We start from the raw sequence: 21,258 nt of genomic DNA on the forward strand, positions 1-21,258 counted from the left end.
TGGCAACTTGAAGATACCTGGACTTCAACTCTCAGAATTGAGAGTTGAAGTCCAAATATCTTCAAGTTGCCAAGATTGGGAAACACTGCTATAAAGTATTAGAAAGACTGGTCTGTTGGTCTGTCTTTATCCCTATCATCTATCTATCTACCTAGCTATCTCATTTCAAGCTACATCTGCATTTTCTAACACAGGTGAAAGCTGTACCTCAGTTAATATGTGCTGAATTTTTTTAAAAAAAAACAGTACAACACATGCAACATTTATTTAATGTTTTTTTATCTGCAAATATCCCAAAGGACTGAGATAGTTATCAAGAAAGCAGTTATCCTCGGAAATGCTAAATGAAGTTAAAGTCTATATATAGGCTGCCACCTTGCAATCCTTGTCTTCCACTCTGTAGATTGAAATCTACATGCCTTGGGGAAGGAAAAGAACAAAAAGATCCAGAGCAACATCTGGCCTCCTTATTAAAGGCTAACAAAATATAGAAGAAAAAAAGGTTAATGAGATTTTCTTTTTCAGGCATCCTATTACATCACATTTAAATGTCCCCTTCTTTCACGAATTCAGTAGAAACTCCCCCGCCCCACATCATTTTTAAGCTTCTTATGAAACTGTGTCTTTTTGTGTATATGAGTAAGAAAGAGAGAGGGAGAGAGACAGAGACAGACAGACAGACAAATAGACAATGTATGTGTTGATGGAAAGCACATTTATCAAACTGTGCTGTATCATCTGTCATGTGCAGAAAATAATAAAATATGACTAATACTTAATATTGGCCCATGAAGAGCTACAGTTAGAATGCAGTATTGCAGATTAACTCACTGCTGACTGCCAGGAGTTCGATCCTGACTGACTCAAGGTCAAGAATTTATTATTTATTTATTTAGTGGACTCATATGCCGCCCCTCTCCGTGGACTGCAACTGTGAAAGCAGTCTTGGGCCTTCCAATATACCCTCATGTCTCTCCAGCATTCCACGAGCTGCATTGGTTGCTGATTGATTTCTGAACACAATTCAAAGTGTTGGTTGTGACCTATAAAGCCCTACATGGCATCGGACCAGATTATTTATGGGACCGTCTTCTGCCTCATATATCCCAGCAGCCAGTCAGGTCCCACAGAGTTGGCCTCCTCCAGGTCCCATCAGCTAGACACTGTTGTCTGGCATGGCCTAGGTGAAGAGCCTTCTCTTTGGTGGCCCCGGCCCTCTGGAATCAGCTCCCTCTAGTGAGTCACACTGCCCCCACCCTCCCTGCCTTTCACAAGACTTTAAAGACCTATCTATCTTCTGGTAGGCTTCGGGCCATTAATTCCATCAATTTGTCCCATCCGGTAAATGATTGTATAGGTTGATTGATTGAATGTGAGTTATTGTTTTTTAAGAAATAGAATTTTAGTATGTTTTAATTTTAGATTTCTATATGATACGTATTAACTTTTGTTGTGAGCTGCCCTGAATCTTGAGGAATAGGGCAGCAAAGAAAGCAAATGAATGAATGAATGAATGAATGAATGAATGAATGAATGAATGAATGAGGATTCAGATTGCTATGGACAATATGCTGACATTGTAAACTGCTTAGAGAAGGCTGTAAAGCACTGGGAAGGGATATATAAGCCTAAGTGCTGTTGCTGTTATTGATCATCCCTTCAAATGTCAATGTCTATGAATATCAGTGTGTGTGTGTGTGTATGTGTGTGTGTGTGTGTGTGTGTGTGTAAAAACATTTTCATCAGATTTTTCCAATCTCATTTTCTTTTAAAATAAGAATGACATGGATTCATTGATAACACAATTATTGCTGCCACCGATTATTGTATAATTTAACCCTGCTATGACAGGGAGTACTCAAGTCTTTAATCCAGGTCAGTGAGGAGGTTTCCCCTTATCATCAAACATTTTCTGATATTCTCACTCTCCTTGTACATTGTATAGGAATACTGACAGAGATAATTACCAGATTACCTGATCCTTATGTTGATGCACCTTCAAAGATAATCAAAGCTTGTAGGCTGTCTTTATCATGAAGTCAAATCAATGGCCATTCCAAATTAGATGACTACATCAAATGGAAGCTTCTATCTTGGAATGAAAGCAGAAATGATGGAGGTCTATATATGAGAGAGATAATTTGGAGAGGAAGAAGTCATCCAACTTCATCCAACTAGAGAAGGATTTAGACCTGAACATAGCAATATTTCCCCCATGTAGACATTGTTGAAGGGTGGAATTCACTGCTTGCGGTTACTGTAATGACAACTGTGAAATCCAAAAGGTGTTAAAAGGTAATGGACATTTTCATACAGAACAAGTTACCAATGGCTGCTAATATTGATCACTGTTTGTTACTTATTGATCATGCCTTGATACCAATTCCTGGGACATGACAGGAGAAGGAAGCATTTTCCAGGCCATGTTTATATACTTTGTGTGACACTAAACATTGTACCTATTCATCTCCTAGTGATAAAGCAGAAAAAATGCACGTTGACTGATCATGCTATCCACCTCCTTCTCCAGAGAAGTTGAGAAGCCTTTAACCCAGAAAGAGGTTCCTTCTGCTGCGATCCATTGTACTGCTCCACCAATTGTGCAATTTTGGCGCAATGGCTCAATCTGTGCATGCCACCATCTTTTTTCCTAATTTTTGTTCTGTCTGGGTGCCCCCAGACTTCGACACCAACTGAAAAAAGCAGCCAGACACGCTGGTAAAAGCAAAGGCACTTTATAGTTTGAAAAACAAACACAGAGAAAAACCTGTTCTTCCCAACAGACAGGCTATGAGGCTTCACAGCAGAGTCATGACGGCCAGACAATACAGCAGACTTCTTGCTGGCACACACACCACTGCAGAGAATAAGACCCACGCCTTTTCCCCCAAGGTTTCAGCCTTCAGGGCCACAAGCCAGAATCAGGAACGCCAAAGATCACAGCCAGGTCCCAGGACTCCCAAAGATAATACTCCACAATACAGGAAGGGTGGGTCTGCCTTTTCAGCCTTTCTGGGGAGAACCACACCCAAACCCAGCTGTTGCCTATTTAGGGCTGGAAATACCTGGCTAATTGTCCCCTTCGTTGTGCTGCTCTTCTCTGCCTGAGATCGATGATGGCTTGTGCATTTTCATCCAAGGACTCCAGGCTGCTTGCTGGGGAGAGCTCCACCCCGGGGGACTCAGGCTGTTCTCCCTCTCCCTCGGCCTGATATTCCTCCTCCCCGTCTGCCTGGGCCTCCTCCTCCTGTTCCTCCTCCTCCCCCTCTGAGCATGGAGCCGGCAGAGGTTCAGCCGTTCCCTGAGGAGCCTCAGATGGAATCACAACAATTTTCGGCAATTTTTCAGCTCTCTGAGCAGGCACAGAGGTAAAATCGTCCCTCTGCACATGCGCGGAAGCAAAATTGTGCTAGGTAGGAAAAGGTAAGAGGAACCTGACCCTGCTTTAACCCCCCAAATTAGAACTCCATCCACCTCCCAACACAAGCACCTTTTCCCCTGGGGGGGTCCAACTTGAAGAAAATTACATTTAAAATGTATTTGAAAAGATGATTAGCTAGAGAATGTGGTAGAAAGATATTTTGGCTTTGCAGTGTTTTGATATGTATCTCAAACAAAACAAGTTGTGGTGCTACAGACCTCTTAATTAATATATTTGTGTCTTGTAAATATGCTGTACTTAGCAATAAGCTCCTTGTTTTGATTGGAGTGTTAGCAACATGTCCTTTGTGTTTTACTGCTGGCATACTGTAGTATATTTTGTTCTGGGTATTGAGTTGCATCATTGCTATTAGCCAGCTTGAATGCCATCAGGTATGCAAGATGGGATTTTTAAAAAATGGGTTTTAAAAGGAACAAATGAAATCGCCATCAGCACAGCTAATGAAAATATTTTGCCATTATTCCTCTAAAAACAAATTTGGAATTTGTGTCATCGCAGACTCCATGGTGGGATAAAACAAAGTTTTTTCCCTTAACTCCCTCTGACTGCCTGTCTGACTGACTTGCAGGGAGACTGGAGAATTGGACTTATTTTTTAAAAATAAACCCAAGCTGTTTTGTTTACATTTTGCTTAGCTTCTCCCAAGTTTTTTTAATGTTTCACAGTCTTCTTTACTCCATCACTTTCCACAATGATATTATATGGCTGTTCCAAGACAGCTTGAAGTTCATCATTTTTTTTAAAATTTGGACAAAACTGAGATACATCTAGCCTTCTCACATACTATTCGAGGAAGAAGAAGAGGAGGAGGAGGAAGAAGAAGGAGGGGGAGAAGGGAGGAGAAGGGAAGGGAGGGGAAGGGAAGGGAAGGGAAGGGAGGAAGGAGCACCATAAATCCTACTCCTTTCTCATACACATCTGCGAGGAAAAAGAAGTACTAAAAACTGCTCTGTGAAAATGGATAGTGAAATAAGCTATGACTTCTAGGCATAATTCTCAAAGAAATAACTATTTCTTTCCCTTTTCTTGATTGTCCGGTTTCCTAAGAGAATTCATGTTTTATCCCTGAAAGTCAGTTAGATATATGAGAAAGATAGGAGGTGGATCTGAATGTAATTTTTTTCTTTTTGTGTTTTTTTTGTATTGTATTTTTTTTTGTTTTTTTAATGTAAATAACCTAATAATTTTTTTTTTTTAAAGATCCAATTGGCTCTGCTCCTTCCAGGTAGCCCTCAACTTACAATTACTCCTTTGGCAACCATTCGAAGTTACAACAGCATTAAAAATAAGTGATTTACCACCAGTCTTTGCACTTAGAGCTGTTGCAGCATCCTCACAGTCATGTACTCAGCATTCAGTCAACTGGCCTATGACAGTTGCAGCATCCCATGGTCATGTAATCACCATTAGTGACTTCCCTGCCAGCTTCCAACAAGCAAAGTCAATAAAGGAAGCTGCATTCATTCAACAACAGCATGATTGAGAACTGCAGTCATTTGCTTAACAACCATGACAAAAAGAACCATAAAATTGGCCATGTTTCACTGAATGACCACCTTGCTCAGCAATGGAATTTCTGGTCCCAACTGCAGTCATAAATAGAGGACTACTTGCACTTATCAAGAAGAAGATCCATTGCTGTATGACAAGTGTTGTGGTTAGCTGTGGCCCATCTCCTGCCCCAAGGACTGTGGATGTGGGGGAGATATCCACATGCTGCAGGCCTGTTTTGCTCCCGGTGGAATCTGCTGATGAAGGCTCCTCTGACCAAGAAGACATAAGTGACAGGGAGGAGGAGAGTGTGGCAGACAGCTCAGAAGGAGATCAATTATCTCTCTCCTCCTTGGATTCGGAACAAGAGTTAATGATACAGCCACGCATGCAGAGAGCGATTCATAGGCAGCAACAACTGAGAGATTATTATCAAAGAAAATGAGGCCACCTGTGGTTGGGTGGGGCTGTGGTAATTAGTGAGGCTGCTATAAAGAGCGGCGTGTTGGTTTGGCCATTGTGGAGGATTATCTGATCGTTGTGTTTTGTGCCTGCCTTGCTGACTTCGACCTTGGTGTGTTGCTTTTTCCCCACTTTGAAACTAAAGCAGAGCAAAGGGTGTTTCACTTTGTGAAAGAAGAAGGACTGTGAATCGCCTCACAGCTGCAAGCTAAGTATCTCAGAACTGATAAGGGACTTGTACAAATTACCAGTTTGTTTGGAGATGAGTGCTCTTTACTATACAAAAAGAGGGCTTGGTTTAAGTAAATTTTTCATTATAAAGAACATTGTTTTGAATTTTCAAACTTGTGTGTGTCTGAAATTTGTACCTCTGAATTTTCGGGAGGATGCTACCAGAGAGCCCGACAGAACAACAAGTATGACTTGTATTGTGATAACTTTTACAAAACATTATCATTATTCTTTTTCCTGTCCCTTAAAACCCTAGATCATAAAGGTCTAATGAACACCTGTCTCTTAGTGGACTTTCCACTTTGTGGAACCGAGGGAGAAAATTCCACTACTAAGTGTAAGATTATCGAATGGAATCAGCCATCTCCAATCACCCATATCCTAGTTGTGACTCTACAGCAGGGTGGACTGCTGCCGAGATGGAGGGGAACACAGAGGTGTAGTAAAAATGGAGCTCCACCCCAGAGCATCCAATTTGCATTGAAAGATGTTGAAAGAAAATGCAGGGTGTCCTGCATAAGCCACGCCCACAGTGTGGGAGTAAAAATTTTGGTAGCACTTCACTGCTCTACAGCCAAGAACTCCCGTCACAGCCAAAAGTATGGAGTGCCTAAAATCGGAGGTGAAATGCTGTTGAGACATGCTGTCAATTGTCATGAAAATTAATCTAATTGTTGCTGTTGTTCCTTTTAGATAAACAAGACATCCATGTGCAATTTTGTAAAAGGATTTTAGCCGCGATTCTTCCATAAGAGATGGGATGGGGAGGGTCAAGGAAGCCTGCCCTTAATGTGCCATGAAGGGTCATCCGTACCACGAAAGAACAAATCTGTTGAAATACAAGAACAGAAGCAATTGCACATCTGGTAGTCAGCGTTTGTGCAAGTGTGGCTGGAATATGATTGGAGCAGATAAATTATTTGCACAGATTATGTTGTTAATTTGCAATGGACTGAGAGGAGATTTCCTGGCAACTCCTGGACGGAGGGGGCTTATTTATGATTAACAGAAAAGCGAGGATAAAGCAATGCCATTTTTAAATAAATAGTGCAATCCGTTGCAGAGTTTCCGAAGGACTTGGTAACATCCTGATTGACAATTGGCTTTGTCTGGCTGGCAGGGCTGACAACTAAAAGCCAAAACAGCTCTCTGGCTATGCAAAAGATCTTGTTTCCAGAGCCTCCCCCCAGCCCCCATTTGTGTCTTTTCATGCTGAAGGAAGTGAAAGAGCAACTTATACTATTCTAAATATTGAGATTCAGTTGCCATAATGTGCTTATGGGTATTATAGTGCAAATGAGTATCTGGAGGCAGATTGAGGAACTTGACCTAATGCCCTTATCACTCAGCCTTCCAACTCTGCTCTAATGAACATCTACTCATAATTATTTCTCAAATAGTTTCTAACTAATTTTAAAGTGGGCAATTTATAGCACTTGTAGAAAAACGCTGCAAGTTTCATTAAAATATTCAGCACAACGAGAACTTTGAGCAGAATATATTTCTTTACTGTTCAACAAAGTCATACATATTTATAATAAACCTCTTCGGTTGTTTTAATAATAGCATTCTCTTCTAGAGATCTGAATACTAATGTTACTATTTCTTCCCTACCAGAACGATGGTTACCAAAGACCATGCTCCTATCATGAACCGGCTTCTTATTTAGAAGTGACACGAAGGTTCCTGCTTTTCACTAATTTCCTTTTTAATTAAGATTTGTTTTAAGACAAAGGATGCTCAGGAAAAAAAAATCAGTTCTTGACATTTGATTCATATTTAAGGTCTGATGTGAAGGCCCTAACTCCTGAAGCTCATGTCACTGGATGCTCCTTGGTTTTTGTTTAATTTCTTTGGACTGCAAATAACTGTTTTGTGGGAAAATCATGCCTGTTTGATTCACTACAAATTTATCATAAATTGTTCTCCTTTTGTTAAAGAGGCAACTACATTCTCTTTGACACAAGACAACTTGGAGAAAAAAACAGGGTTCTTCCTATCCTTTATTCTGATTTAATTTCAGGATTGTTGTGGTTAGCTCTGGCCCTGCTCCTGCCCCAAGGACTGTGGATGTGGGGGAGACATCCACATGCTGCAGGCCTGTTTTGCCCCCCTCGGTGGAATCTGCTGATGAAGGCTCCTCTGACCAAGAAGACATGAGTGACAGGGAGGAGGAGAGTGTGGCAGACAGCTCAGAAGGAGATCAATTATCTAGCTCCTCCTTGGATTCGGAACAAGAGTTAATGATATAGCCATGCATGCGGAGAGCGATGCATAGGCAGCAACAACTGAGAGATTATTATCAAAGAAAATGGGTTGGGTGGGGCTGTGGTAATCAGTGAGGGTGCTATAAATAGCAGCCTGTGGGTTTGGCCATTGTGGAGGATTATCTGATCCTTGTGTTTCATGCCTGCTTTGCTGACTTTGATCTTTGTGTGCTGATTTCCCCCCACTTTGAAACTAACCCAGAGCAAAGTGTGTTTCACTTTGTGAAAGAAGAAGGACTGTGAATTACCTCACAGCTGCAATCTAAGTATCACAGAACTGATAAGGGACTTGTACAAATTACCAATTTGTTTGGAGACAAGTGCTCTTTGCTATACAAAAAGAGTGCTCTGTTTATTTGTATTTTCGGTATAAAGAACATTGTTTTGAATTTTCAAATGTGTGTGTGTCTGAAATTGTATCTGTGCATTTTTGGGAGGATTCTACCAGAGAGCTCGACAGAACAAGGATAAATGCTATCAAGAAAAAAAGGAAACAATGTCAAATGATATCATTTTTTTAGAATGGTAGATTTTGTAAGATTTTTGTATAAATCTTTTATTTAGAGTTATCTTATGCTGTATGTTGTCCAAAGGTGGGTAAGAGTTGGGTGACCTATCCCAGTGATTTTCAACCTTTTTTGAGCCGCGGCACATTTTTTACATTTTAAAATCCTGGGGCACACCACCAACCAAAATGACACAAAATGACACCCTAAGACACTTTCCTCTCTTTTTCCATCCCTGTCTCCTCCCCACCCTTGTGTGTGTGTGTGTGTGTGTGTGTGTGTGTGTATGTGTATACACACTCTTGAACCATTTCCAAAAACAGGTGAGGGCTGGGGGCTTTTTCTCTCTTATTCTTTGGGTGCTTTTTATCATATGCTTTAAATCAAGAGTCACTTCTCTCTCTCTTTTGTTTCTCTCTTTCCTCTCATTCTGTCTCAATCATTTTCTCATTTCTCTTTTTTTCCTCCCTTTTGCTCATTTATCTCTCTCTCTCTTGCTTTCTCTCTGACACTTGCTTTCTCTCTCTTTCTCTTTCTTTCTCTCTCTCTCACTCTCTCTCTCTCAGCAAAGTTTTTTCCTCCCCCTTTTGCTCATTTATCTCTCTCTCTTGCTTGCTTTCTCTCTTTCTCTCTCTCTCTCTTGCTTGCTTTCTCTCTTTCTCTCTCTCTCTCTCTTGCTTTCTTTCTCTCTCTCTCTCTTGCTTTCTCTCTCTCTCTCTTGCTTTCTTTCTCTCTCTCTCTCTTGCTTTCTTTCTCTCTCTCTCTTGCTTTCTTTCTCTCTAACACTTGCTTTCTCTCTCTCTCTTGCTTTCTTTCTCTCTCTCTCTCTTGCTTTCTTTCTCTTTCTCTTGCTTTCTCTCTCTCTCTTGCTTTCTTTCTCTTTCTCTCTCTCTTGCTTTCTTTCTCTCTGACACTTTCTTTCTCTCTCTCTCTTGCTTGCTTTCTCTCTTTCTCTCTCTCTTGCTTGCTTTCTCTCTCTCTTGCTTTCTCTCTCTCTCTGTTGCTTTCTTTCTCTTTCTCTCTCTCTCTTGCTTTCTTTCTCTCTGACACTTGCTTTCTCTCTCTCTCTCTTGCTTCCTTTCTCTCTTTCTCTCTCTCTTGCTTTCTTTCTCTCTCTCTCTTTCTTTCTCTCTCTCTCTCTTGCTTTCTTTCTCTTTCTCTCTCTCTTGCTTTCTTTCTCTCTGACACTTGCTTTCTCTCTCTTTCTCTCTTTCTCTCTTTCTCTCTTTCTCTCTTTCTTTCTCTCTCTCTTTCTCTCTCTCTCTCTCACTCTCTCTCACTTTCAGCAAAAAGTTGCGAGACTGGAACCTGAGCTTCCTTTTTTGCGGCACACCTGACCATGTCTCGCGGCACACTAGTGTGCCACGGCACACTCGTTGAAAAACACCGACCTATCCAATAAACCAACCAAGAAAAAATTGAGTATCATTTGTCTTTATTAAAGGACCCACGTTTTATAAATACAAGATTGTACAGAAGTAAACCTTCTAAAAATATATGGTTTGTTTAGAACACTAAGGCCTCTCTCTCTTTCTTTCTCTCTCTCTCTCTCTCTCTGTCTTGTTAAATAAGAAAGCATGGGGAGAGGGGGGATAGTGAACTGTTGAGCAAGATAATCTACTCCAAAATTATATGTAGGTTTTCATGAGTGCTAAATAGTTACTTAATTCCCTCAGTGCACTTGAAACAGAATATTCATTAAATCATATGAAACAAAAATATTACGAAGGAAGAAGACCTGTAAAATTACTTATTTGCTGGTTGAAACATTTGTGACAATATAACACTAATTATATTCTTAAAGATGCTCTGAGTAAATTATATGAGTTTGGCTCAATAAATCAACATTTTTTTAAGGAATGACCATACAATGATGAGTCAAACATAATCAATGAAATAATTAATATTTTTTATATATACAGTAAATCTTTCTAATATTGCAGCTCTCAAAGCTGCCTAATTAACTGAACATTTATTTTTTCCTGGGGAAAAAGAACTCACTACTATTCCATCTATTAAATCAGGAAAAGTAATTGGATTGCCTGGTCTGGATTGTTATTTAACTGAATGGCATGCAGCTAATATGATCAAATTATTGATCCAAACCAAATTTGCCAATCAAAAACCTCTGGATGGCAAATCTATAGGGAGGGGATTTTATTTTTTAATCAGAACAACAGCTATGATTATGAAACTGAAGTCCATCTATTCTGTGCATGAATAGAAGTGCCATTGGACACATTTCAAAAGTTGTGAGTATTTACATAATGGGATGGATTTATTTTTTTAACCATAGTTCCATTTTTTTTGTGCTGCATTAAAGACTGAAAGCCACATTTCAGAGTTGTTGAAATGAAAGTTTAATTCCAACCTTTATTCGTATGAGGAATTAACATTCTTGTATACTAGTAATCGTAGTTTGAAAATTGCAAAGAGAAATATTTATTTATTAATTCTGTAGATCAGCTTACTGCTGGTAAAATTACTAAACCATTTGAATTATTGCAAGAGGGCTTTGGAGGGCATAAAGTATTTAATTTTAATATTAAATCAAAACATCTCTTTATTCCAAAGATTGGTTCAGATTCATTAGCAATATCTAAAACTCCAAATCTGAGAGACTTGATACCTAGGAGAATGAGGATTGGATATGATTTCCATTGTGTCGGAAGTATAAAAAGGGTAAAGGGAAATTATCTAAATGATAAATTTTGTTTAACTGTATATGATAAATTGTGTGTGTTTGTTGCACATTTGAATACTTTACTTTAATATTCTTAACTTTGTTAGTATGATATTACAAGGGTTGCTATGGCTTAAAAAGGTTTTTGGATTGTTTATTATTATGTATCAGAAATTTAATTATAATTCTCTCTGTGTGTGAGAGAGAGAGAGAGTGTGTGTGTTTAAAAACTTGGGATATAGCATAAAGGATTTCTGCTTTAATGTTGAAACAAAAGTATACTCCATATGTATAATCTTGGAACATCAATAAGTGTCCACTTGTGATTATGAAGAAGCCTTCTGTCAATATAATGAAATGACTGATCAATATTATTCCAGGTGATCAAAGTTTAATGATGGGTTTAAAAATTAGCAGAAACGATTTCCGGTACGAAACATAATGTGTTTCTGTTTTCTCCTTTTTCTGTGATTCCTGTTTGTGCTTTCTGCCCCTTTCTTCTCTCTCTCTCTCTCTTTCTCTCCCTCCCTCCCTCCCTCTCCAAAATAAAACAACACAAAAAATATAAATATAAAAGGGAAAAAGCAAAGTGTTGCATCTGAAGACACTGAAGTATCTTTGGCAAATAAAATTAGCATATGGTACAGTAAGAAGAGTGAATGTTGCCACAAATAAGAAGTTTTTAAATTGTCAGCCCATTCCTATCAATAACCAATACTGCTGAATTTGTTAATCAGCCTTGCAGCATGACAATAAGATGATAAATTTCAATATAAAATATATAACATATCAAGTATTGTTTCATTTTTAATCTCTTCTGTGAATATAAATAAAATACCTTATTTTTATTTATTTTTACTGAGAATTTGGTCAACTCTCTTATGCTCTATAATATTTAGAGTGCCAATAATAATAATAATATCCAATAATTTGGATACTCTTAACCAATAGATAATTTTACACTCATCATCATGTAAATTTTATACCCAGTTCCATATGATTTAGTAGAATTAATAACATTTCTATTTTTCTATTATATTATTTTGACACCTCTTCAAAAATAGTCACGGCAATGGGATGGATTTGTAAATTCTTTGCTAGAATTGTTAAATAAAGTGTTAAAATATACGAAAGAGTGTATAATAGGGCAGAAGGAAGCAACTAATTATGGCCAATGAAAGAAAAGAAATGAATTGCCATCCATAAATTAGTTAAGATAATAATTTAAATAAAAGACAGTGAAGATCATAGAATGATGAAAATAGTAGAATTAGTGGGAACCTTTTTCAGGTGGAATTTTTTTATGCAAGGTATGACTGAGTATTGAGAGAAATGTCAAAGCAATGACAGAAGAAATCATAAAATCTAATATATGGGAGAAAACAATTGAAGAGGATAGTGGCTTTGTCCTTGTTGTTAGATTAAAATAGTAACTAAAGATGTATGATTTAATTTTAATTTATCAATGTATTAATTGGAATAGTCAACTGAACATGTAAATAAAACCCAAAGTCTTAGTAGGAAGCTTTATTCTGGACTATCAATTTGGATAACTATACAAGTTCCAAAATGTCTGAGTACCCAGTTGAATAAAATTTCAACTGATGCAATTATGCTACCAAGATAATTATCTGGCCAGAATATGATGACATTTATTTAAAACTAGTACCAGAAATAACACTTGGACTTGGATATACTGCTGCATAGTGCTTTACAGCCCTCTCTAAGCACTTTACAAAGTAGCACATTTCTCCCAACAATCTGGGTCATCATTTTACCAATTCAATTCAATTCAATTCAATTTATTAGATTTGTATGCCGCCCCTCTCCGAAGACTCCGAAGACCAACCATAGAAGGATGGAAGGCTGAGACAACCTTGAGCTGGTCAGGATCAAACTGCTGACAGTTGACAGAATTAGCCTGCAATACTCATTCTAACCACTGTGCAACCATAGCTCTTATTGAGCAATTATCTTAATCCAAACAATTGTGAGATGGGGGGAGGGGGACTTTTAACAATCTCACTTCTAGTACTTTTTTTTCAGTGTTCTGTGTGAAAGCTTTTCCTTATATACAAAGGTGGATATTAGCTTTAAATAAAGCAATCCTTAATTGAAGGATTTTTTTTAAATGCTCTGCTGTTGGGATAATTTTTGTTTTGATACAATTTTCCACACCTTTAATGAGAATTGGTCCAAAGTTGTAGCTAATGTCCTAATATTTAGCAATAAATCTGGCAGCTAACAGAAAAAAAATTAATAGACTTCTAGTCATCTATTTACGTGCCTTGAGAGATATGAATAATAAATTCACAATAGCATTAATTACTGTTCTGTCTGGGTTCCCCCAGACCTCAACACCAACTGGAAAAAACAGCCAGACACTCTGGTAAAAGCCAAAAGTATTTTATAACTGGAAAAAATAAGCACAGAGGAAAACCTGTTCTTCCCAACAGACAGGATATAATACGGTACAGCAGGGTCCTGATGTCCAGTCAATACAGCAAGCTTCTTGCTGGCACCCCCCCCCCCAAGGTTTCAATAGTCAAAGGCACAAACCAGGATTCCAAGACACCAAAGTTCACAGTCAGGTCCCACGACTCTCAAAGATAAAACTCCACAAGCCAGGAAGGGTGGTTCTGCCTTTTAGCCTTTCCCAAGAGCACCACACCCAAACCCAGCTGCTGCCACTTTAATGCTGAAAGTATTTAGCCAATTGACTCCGTCTCTGATTAGCTCTTCGTTGTCGCAGATCAATTATGGCTTGTGCACTTTCCTCTAAGGAATCCAGGCTGCTTGCTGAGGAGAGCTCCCCCTGGTGGGACTCTGGCTGTCCTCCCTCTTCTTCAGCCTGGGATTCCTCCTCGTCTGTCTGCACCTCCTGTTCCTCAGCCTCTCCCTCTGAGCTGGAAACCGACAGAAGGTCAGCCGTTCCCGGAGGGGCCTCAGACGGAACCACAACAATTACCATTGATTATTGAGTGTGTATCCCACAATTTACAAATAAATGGGTATTCCCATCAGATATGATAGCAGAGAGCAATTCAGCTTTTCCTCTGAACCTGGCTCATCATTTTTTTTCAAAAGAGATACAAGATTCATACACATTTCAAATCACCCCAAACTCCTCATTTTCTAGGATTTTTAAATTCAGAGTTTCATAGAATTATGGATTCAGTTTCCAATTACTGCTCAGTTTAGAAATCCATCAAGAATACATATACTATCTACTTGAATGCAGCCAATTACCAGCTACCTGAATAACTGGCTAAACTAACTAGCTGATCTTACTGATCAAATGCTTGTCTATTGTTTCCAACACAAAAGAATGTTGGAAAGAAGTTAAGGAAAGGAACTTGACTCAAGAACTGAGATGGGTGGAGTTCGATTACTCGCTGAATTACAAAGTAGTGGAAATGCAAACAAACAAACAGGATTCTAACTGTTCTTCGGTCTGACTGTTACTATTTTAATTCTCCAAAAACAGAACATGATAGGTCCAAGTTTGATGTTGTGGAAGAAACCACACATAAAAATGGAACTTTAAAATGGGGTGGATTCAGCTTGGCTGTAAAGAAAATTGTTGTCCCAAAGTATCCCTGCAGTTAGGGGTGGGCAGCAGACAGGACGGGATGGAACAAAGTTCCACCGGCGGAAATGAAGCTGTGTGCCCAGCTTTAGCTGACCATCCCCCCCATCCTCCTCCTCCTCCTCGGAAAGCGGCAGGGAGACCAGCACCAACAGGTGTTGCAGGGGATCCATTTCCTCCCCCCTCTTTTCTCAACAGCTGATCGCACCCATTCGCCTAGCTACCCAGCCTGAGGCAGGGGGTGATCTAGGAAGGAGAGCGCGGGAAACACAAAGCAAATTGTCACCCCAGAAAGCGACACTGGTGATGTTGTAAGTCAAGGACTTAACAGTTCACTTGAATGATGATGATCGTTCAAGCCACTCCCACCTGGCCTCATGGCTGGCAAGCCACTCCTATACAGTCACATGACCATCAAGCCACACCCACAAAATAAGCCCCACCCACAGTGTGGCAGTAAAAAATTTGGATGCCCATTATTGCCTGTAGAATAGAGGTGTCAAATTCCCAGCCCACAGGTCAGATGTGTGACACACTGACCATACCATGGCCTGGTTTGGTGACGGGGGAAAAGTCGCAATACATTGTGTGATAACATGGTGATGATGCAAGTTTGACAATCCCTGCTGCAGGATGAAGAGACCATCAGCAGTATTTCGGAATCCTATTCACTGCTTCATTCTTACTATCCTCCCCTTAAACACCCTTTTCTGTTTGTTTTTGAGATTTTTTTTAATAAAGCAGTTAATTGGTCATTCTATAAATACTGGAAGACCCCATTGAGCACTAGAATTTTCCCACCTGGAGTATTTTAGTGGTATCAGAGAAATGGATGGTTACAGTTAGTCTCTTGTGGCCTAGATGGAATAGTTTAGAGCAATCCTCTGTATAAAGACCACTGCCAAGGTCTTTATATTTCAAAATTATGCTACACAAAGGGACACGTTCTATCATTTTTGTTTTAAATAAAATTTTCTAGCTTCTCTCTCTCTTACTCTCTCTCCCTCCCTCCCCCTCTCTCTCTCCTCCCTCCCTTCTTCCTCCTCTTTAAACAATTTTTAGACTGACCTTGATTTATGCCATTAAATAATTCCTTTATTCATTCCACATAACTAGGATGATGTGACTTACATCTACAACTTTGGTCTGCTATGGAATCAAAATCCATCAAATGTGCTCTTGTTTGCACAAGGAAGAGAAAATTAGATAACTTAAGTAAAATTTCAATGTCACCTCTTCCCTCCTTTCCAGCAAACCCTTTCAACAGGTTTTCACGTTGCAGAATATATTTCCATATCCCATTGAAACCCATTATCTAGTCATTATTTATCATATCAAACATCTCTTTTTAATTTCTACTTCAATGGAATTTTTTGTTCTTGCTCACTCCCCTCCCCCTTTCCTCTCTTGCTTTTATAAAATTGCACGACCTTTTGGGAAAAGGGAATGTTGTTTACAATGTGTAATTATGATACTAAAAAAGAAATCAAATCACAAATTCATTGTGGAGCGTTTGATCCAGAATATTGTTAGAAACATAATTAATAACTGCAAATATTTGAAACAACACTTTTCAACTTAGGACATATTAACCAGCTAAGGGAGAGAAAAATCTATCTTTGGAAAGAACACAACTTTAAATATGTAGATTGTTTACTTTCTTCTTCCTCCTGAAAAAGTAGCACAAGAGTTGAGCCTGTCCTCGTCCATCACTGTTCTGTAGCTAGAGCTGGTGCTCTCGATAAATATTGGGGACCTGTAGTTGTGTCACTTTGCACAAAGAGAAATGCAAATATAGCTCTTGCCATCTTGCTAAGTGATTTAACTGGCTTAATTTTAACAGTGATAATTCGGTGGCTGGGAATGCAAAATATCCGATGCCTGCAGGAATTCTTCAATTTCAACTCCGATTATTGATCCTGTTTTCCGATTTAGTCAGATACAGCCTTGCTTTATTGTGATGACATGGGGCATGGCACAGAGGGAAATACAGGCAGCAGGTCATTCAAACCACCCCTTTATTGCGCCAAATTTCCACAAATGCTTCCATTTTTTGGCAAGTTCCAGAGCAAAATGATCACACACACACACACACACACACTTCAAGCAGCCTCTGGCTGCAAATAGTCCCAACACTGTGAGCACTACAGATGCAAAGCAAGAAATCCAGCAGGACAAGTCAAGGAGTCAAGGAAGCAAAGGATTAAGGCGAGGAATCCAGAAATCATGCAAGGAATTCACATAAGTTCAAACATCGGCACTCAACACTCCATGATTTCAGTGTTTGCCTGACAAATGCTCCTGTCCACAGCGTCTCCCTAAATCTCTGTCCCCAGGTGTGCCTTTTGAAGAGGGGCGGGCACTCTTCTCCTTAGTAGTCGGATTAGTCTGTGCTGTTCTCAACTTTTCTCCATTCTCCATGCTCAAGGATCAGGAGGGCATGGTCGTTGCTCACTATCTGTGCTCTGTATCTCATGTTCACTACTTAGCTTCTCTTGGTCATCTTGCCCCCCTCTTCCCTGCTTATAAGCTGTCTCAATCCTGAAAGGTTCCAGCCTGACTTGGCCTTCTCCCCATTTTCCTCCCAAGCCAACAAAGCCGCCCCCTCAATCTCTGTCAGTTCCAGTTCCAGCTTATCTTCAGGCTCTGATGGGGGCATGACATTTATGTTCTTTAAAGCAGTGTTTCCCAACCTTGGCAACTTGAAGATATTTGGACTTCAACTCCCAGAATTCCCCAGCCAGCGAATACTGGCTGGGGAATTCTGGGAGTTGAAGTCCAGATATCTTCACGTTGCCAAGGTTGGGAAACACTGCTTTAAAGGAGACTGACCAACATATGCATGTGAGGTTTGATTTGCAAAAGGGCAGATTGGTGCATGCACACAAACGCCCAAGCCCATAACTTGCACAAGCTGGTTCATCTCTCCTTTCCCTGACAGGCTGCAAAGCCATAAAGCTTACAAGCTACTGCTTTAAAGGAAGTGTTTTTTTCCCCCGGTCAGAAATACCCAACCTTTTGTGAGAATGACAGAAAGAAAAACACTATACCATCCTAATGGATACTCTGCCTCTTTCCCATGTTTGACATTCATTTGATCATGTGTCAGTTCTGGATCACAACCCACTCCAGCATTTTCACTTACAATATTCACATGTCGGCTCACGATGAAAGCCCTTAATAGCTAAATCCAGAGAATGAAAATTGCTATTAATTGTATTGATTGATATCACTATTTCTTCATTCGTGTAACTCTGAAGAAGGGGCAATATCTGTAATCTTGGGAAGGCATTGCTCTTGGCAGCAATATAAGCATTATCTTTTAATTTAATGGAGGAAAGATTTGAAGTTACCCTTCTTTTTAAACCATCTTTTTTCCCCCTTTACAAATACATTATATATTTCAGTTAACACTTCCGGCAGATGAATTCCTCATCAACAAATCCACTGAGCTCACTCTTAAATTTGATTTAATTAAATGCTACTTCTAATAAAGAGATAATAGGGCAAGTAGGGGTATATGTATTTTCAAAATGGGATTTGAAGTCTTATCTTTTTGCTTCAGAATAAAAGTTTTGGAAGTATCTAATTGGATCACTACAATATATGGCAAAAGGAACAAGTTCATTCGTATCAATGGCAAAACAAACTAAATTTTGCTTTCAGCCAATGGCCAAAACTAGAATGATTCCCCCTCCCTCCTGTGCAGTTTATAACACTTCAAGCGATGTAGTTGAAAGACTTAAACCAATTTCCCCCTCCTGCTCAGAGAAAGTGTTTGATTGTTAAAAAAAAATCAGCTAAAATCTTAACTACACCAATTATCATTTAGATGGATTGAAGTCCTGGTTGCTGGAAGCACAGAGCTCTTAGATGTCTAATAATCTGAAGGATAGAAATCTAAACATTTCATACATGTAAAAAGTAAAATAAAGGTTTAGAAAATATGAATGTAGTAATTGTCAGTGCAAATTATCAATACAAAATACATGTACGCACATATGTGCATGCATGTGTGTACACAAAAACACAGAGAGAGAGAGAGAGAACTGGATGGAGATATGGGAAAGAAATTCCAGGTTTTATAAATACCCTAGGAAACACAGAAAATGGGAATAATAAAATCTGGGTTTTTTTTCTCTTTAATGAATCACATTAGAACCATTTTTACCCATCGTCTACCAAACACCCAGGTATTATTGGAACAGGAAAACTACAGCAGTGACTGACATACAGGAGAACAACGCACAAAAGAGGCAAAGCCATGGATGTACAGTGCCTTCTATTTGTTCAGTCCAAAGAACCACATGACTTGTAAGAGACATAGTTTTAAGTCTAATTTTAATTACAGTGCCTGACTCCGGCTTTCTAGCCCACAGCTGCCACAACAGATGTTCAGTCACTCCAACTCTTTAGAGCGACCATATCTAGCCTGCAAAAGAAAAAAGAAAAAAAAAAGGCAGAAAAGGGATTCAGAAAATACCAACCCTTTGCTGACATCTAGAGGTTGCCTGTATTTTTGCAACCCAGATTTGGTGGATTTAGAATAGATACTTCTGTAGCTAAGGCTGATATCCATGAAACATAAGCTTTGTTGACCTTATTTGTTTACTCTCTCTATATAGCAGTGCTATAGCATTGGAAACATACCTCAGCTGTGGCGAGGAGGGCGATTGCCCAGGTTCGCCTGGTGCACCAGTAGTGACCCTATTTGGACAGGGAGTCATTGCTCACAGTCACTCACGCCCTCATCACCTCGAGGTTCAACTACTGCAATGCTCTCTACATGGGGCTACCTTTGAAGAGTGTTCGGAAACTTCAGGTTGTGCAGAATGCGGCTGCGAGAGCTATCATGGGCTTTCCCAGATATGCCCATGTTTCATCAACACTCCACAGCCTGCACTGGCTGCCGATCAGTTTCCAGTCACAATTCAAAGCATTGGTTATGACCTATAAAGCCCTACATGTCATCGAACCAGAATATTTCCAGGCCTGCTGCAGGACGAATCCCAGTGACCGATTAGGTTCCACAGAGTTGGCCTTCTCCTGGTCCCATTGACAAAACAATGTCGTCTGGTGGGACCCAGGTGTAATAGTCAGAGGCAGGAGTCGGCAATCAAGTCTTTATTAGAATTCAACACAACAGAAAACAGATGAGAACCAAGCCATAACAAGTGCCGGTGTTTACATACTAACTCCGGCTGAGGTAACAACCAATCGGGTGAGAGAGCTTTGCTGCCCTAGCACCCGACGAACGAACTAGCCAATCACAACAACCTGTAATACTAAGCCTTCCTTTGCTTAGTCTCTGGGCAGGACATAATACTCCTCCCCCCCTTATGTTGGAGCAAATGTAATCTTCCAAATACGCTGGACTGTGACGCTCCCTATTCGAATGGCGAGGAGTAATGACACTTTCCGGTACACCACCACACGGGGATTGGGAATCTGCAATTCCACCAGTGATTCTTTCTAGGGAATTTCCCTCATTCTCTGAGGTCGGGGAACCACTTACAACTTCAGGACCCCTAGGTGTAGGTGAATGGTGGGGTTTTCCTGTAACTACTGTTTCCTCCCTTGATAACGTGGTGTCCGCCTCAGGCTGATCGGTAACCCCAGACCGTGGACGAATTTGGTCGATATGCCTTTTCCAGCAGCGGCCGTCCGAAAGACCCACTTCGTAGGAACGTGGCCCTAACTCCTTAGTTATGATGGTCGGAACCCAAACTGGACCCTCCGCATAGGAGCGAGCAAATACTTGAGCCCCAACTCCCAGCCCTCGACGGGAAGGCTCAGGCCAAGGTGAGGCCAGCGCATACTGCGGATGAAGTCTGTCCAGAGTAATGTGCAACTTACGACCCATTAAAAGCTCGGCTGGTGATATGTTGGTGGCCACACAGGGTGTTGAATGCTGGGTCCCTTCGGTAATTTCTTTAGGGTGTCTTTGTGGTGCGCACCATGCGCTCTGCCTGGCCATTACTGGACGGGTGCCAAGGAGAAATCAGGGCGTGGCAAACCCCAATAGAGGACAAATACGTTTCCATTAATACCGAGGTGAATTGGGGTCCATTGTCGGAGACTAATAGGTCCGGGTACCCATGGGTTGCAAATAGAGCCTCTAGTGAATCGATTACTGTCTGGGACGTGGTTGACCGGAGGTGTACCACCTCTAGCCACTTTGAGTGCGCATCTACAAGGATAAGGAACATTTGATCCATGAAGGGTCCTGCAAGGTCAACGTAGACCCGGGCCCACAGCCCCGCCGGTGGCTCCCAAGCTAATGGAACCGCTTGAGCAGGCGCCAGTCGATTCTCCTGACAATTACGGCAACTTGCCACCCGTTGTTCTACATCTCCGTCGATGCCAGGCCACCAGACATAGCCCCTGGCTAATGCCTTCATGCGCACTACCCCTGGGTGTCCTCTATGCAGGGTCAATAGGACCCTTGTTCTAAACACCGCTGGAATCACTACCCTAGAACCTCGCAATAGACATCCTCGAATTACAGATAATTCGGTGCGGCAACGAAAATACGGATAAAAATCAGGTGATGGGGCTCTAAGAGGCCAACCCCGCAGTACCCATTG

The sequence above is a fragment of the Erythrolamprus reginae genome, chromosome 2 (genome assembly GCF_031021105.1).
Source record: "Erythrolamprus reginae isolate rEryReg1 chromosome 2, rEryReg1.hap1, whole genome shotgun sequence".
Taxonomy (NCBI): Eukaryota; Metazoa; Chordata; class Lepidosauria; order Squamata; family Dipsadidae; genus Erythrolamprus; species Erythrolamprus reginae.